Here is a 2,797-nt window from a genome sequence, read left to right on the forward strand (position 1 = left end):
GCCCCCAAAATTATCTCGAATGATAGGTGGGGCCTCGCTTCGAATCTGACCCTAATTAGCGCAACATGAAAACCAGTAAAAATAAGGAGGGAGAGCAAAATTATTTTCCCTTACGTTTTTTAGGCCCAGGTTTCAAGATCTAACAGTCTGTCAACATTTCTGAGGGGGAAATTTGTTCCAAATCTGTTAAAAAAATTAGTTTCTTCCCCCCACCCACCCAACTGAAGTTGAAATCACTAACGTCATTTTTTATCTGATGATGAGTTCTAGGGCAAACTCTCTCCACACCTCTCCTTCATTAAGAGGGGCAGAGATACCATGCCCCTGGTGTGGTCTTGTGTGGTCCATGGATAGCTGAGCTAATGCACGGGAGTCTGGGAACTCACTCCACTCACCAGAGGGGCCTGGGATTTTGCCCTTGTTCTTCTCAAAGGATGCTTCCAGTCTTGGCTTAACTGCCTTCCCAGTCTATCCTCAAGTCTCCTCTTGTAACAGCAGTGGGCTGTCACCATTCAGCTCTGTAGGGTCACAGAGAGTGAAGACCAGGAAGTCCCAGCTGGGGAGTGCTCCACAGTGAGTTTTTTCCAAACACCAGCTAAAGCTGCTGATGATGAGCAGAAGGGGAAGGGTCTGATCCAGTGCTACAGGCTGAACTAGGCTGTTGAGTGGCACAACCAGAGGGGTCACCAGCATCAACATTGGAGCCACTGGGAATATACGAGAGGGACAGGGAAGAGCCAGAAGGACCAGAGGGATGGGAAAAGGAGAGTGGAAAATGATGGTGTGAAAAATCAGAGGAAGAGAAGAAATAGGAAAGGGAAAAGAGTAGGACAGTGGGAGGCCAACTCCACAGCCAAAGTAGGAGTTGTGGGGCCTAGTCACAGTATTGCCAATCCTGAGCTTTTAAAGATAGCAGGAGACAGACCTCCCAAAACACTGAGGACATGGGCTTTAAATATGACCTCTGGGTTTCTGCTTGTTCACCTGCTGGTGGCTGAGCTCTGAAGGGTCGCATGCTGCCCGACTCTTGTCTGTGCCCATCCCAGGCTGGACATTCACTTTCATATAATGCCAGTGGAGATTCTCAGGTAGATCCCTTGACTCTGGGAGCTGGGACTTTTGACCAAACATTATAAAACACAAAAAACTGCAAGAGAGGACAACACTGCTAGAGATGGGATACAGTTGGGAGGAGGCAGGAAGGGGGTTGTGGGGATAAGGGTGTAGGCAGAGGGAAGAGTAAGGCAGACCGGACGTCAAGAGGTGAGACTTAGGGGGGGAATGAGGAAGAGGCATGTGGAGGCAGCCAGTTAATTTATCAGGGATGAGGCCTGGGCTCCAGAGGGAGTAGGAGAGGGGAAGGAAGGGTGGGGCGGGAAGGCACGGGATGGGAAGGACAAGGCCCAGGGCAGATCCAGTGGGGTGGCAGAGAGGGATGGGATGGGAAGGGGTGAGGGGGAGGAAGGGAAGGAGGGCAGGGATGGGATGGGAGCGGAAGAGGCACCCAGGGGGGAGGAGAAAGAGCTGGCAGCAGAGAAGGCTGAGGAGGCCTGGAGGGGGTTGCTGGCACTGGATTTGGCAGTGGAGAGGAGCGAGGGCTTGTCCCCGGCATGCGTACGCTGGTGCCGATTGAGGTGGGAACTGCGGCTGAAGCACTTCCCGCACTCAGGGCACTTGTAGGGCTTTTCCCCGGTGTGGACGCGCTGGTGGATGGTCAGCTCCGAGCGCTGGATGAAACTCTTCCCACAGTCGGCACACTGGGAGGGTTTGTCCCCTGGTGGGTTATGAGGTTGGAGCTGACACTGAAGCATTTTCCGCACTCGTTGCAGCGGTACGGCTTCTCCCCCGTGTGCATGCGCTGGTGGATGGTCAAGTCTGACTTCTGGATGAAGCTCTTTCCACAGTCAGGACAGGCATACGGCTTCTCCCCTGTATGGATGCGCTGGTGCTTCACCAGGGCCGAGCGCTGCCCAAAGCCCTTCCCGCAGTCTGCACACTTGAAAGGCTTCTCCGCTGGAGGTGGGGGTGGCGGAGGCTTCCCCGCCCCAAGGTTCTTCCCGCAGTCCATGCACTGCTGGGCGCGCAGCCGAGGATGCAGCACGGGCACAGGGGCCCCACCCAGGCTCTTCCCGCAGTCTGTGCACTTGTGAGGCTTGCCCCCAGTCTTACCACCAGGGCTAGCCACATAGCTCTTCCCACAGTCTGCACACTGGGGGGGCCGTGCCACAGCGTGCACCCGCTGGTGCTTGACCAGGGCAGCACTCTGGCTGAAACAGCGCCCACAGTCAGAGCACTTAAAAAGCTTGCCGTGCTGGTGGGCAGCCAGGAAGCCTTTGAGGTGCTCAGGGCAGCGGTAAGAGGCCTGTTCAGCCGCGTGGATCTTCTGGTGACGGTCCAGGTGGGAGCTGACACTGAAGCTCTTGCCGCAGTCGGGACACTGATAGGGGCGCTCCCCAGTGTGGGTGCGCTGGTGCCGCTCCAGGTCTGAGCGTTGGATGAAGCTTTTGCCGCAGTCAGCACACTGGAAGGGGCGTTCCCCCGTGTGGATGCGCTGGTGCTGCGTTAGGTTGGAGCTGCGACTGAAGCATTTCCCACAGTCCCCACACTGGTACGGCCGCTCCCCGCTATGGGTCTTGCGATGCTTGGATAGCGATGCCCGCTGGGCGAAGCACTTCCCACACTCGGGGCACTGGTGGGGAGCAGCTGCTGCCACCTCCTCCTCCTCCTCCGCCAGGCGGCCACGTGGGCCTGGCTGGTTGCTGCCACTGCTGCAGGCGTGGTGGCGGCGCGACTGGGC

General features: G+C 56.9%; 1 pseudogene; it reads right to left on the reverse strand.

The window, feature by feature from the left end:
• LOC106722837 overlaps window positions 1-2,797 on the reverse strand; it is a 39,764-nt pseudogene that overhangs the window by 23,688 nt on the left and 13,279 nt on the right.

This window comes from Alligator sinensis, unplaced genomic scaffold (assembly GCF_000455745.1).
Source record: "Alligator sinensis unplaced genomic scaffold, ASM45574v1 scaffold1391_1, whole genome shotgun sequence".
NCBI lineage: Eukaryota > Metazoa > Chordata > Crocodylia > Alligatoridae > Alligator > Alligator sinensis.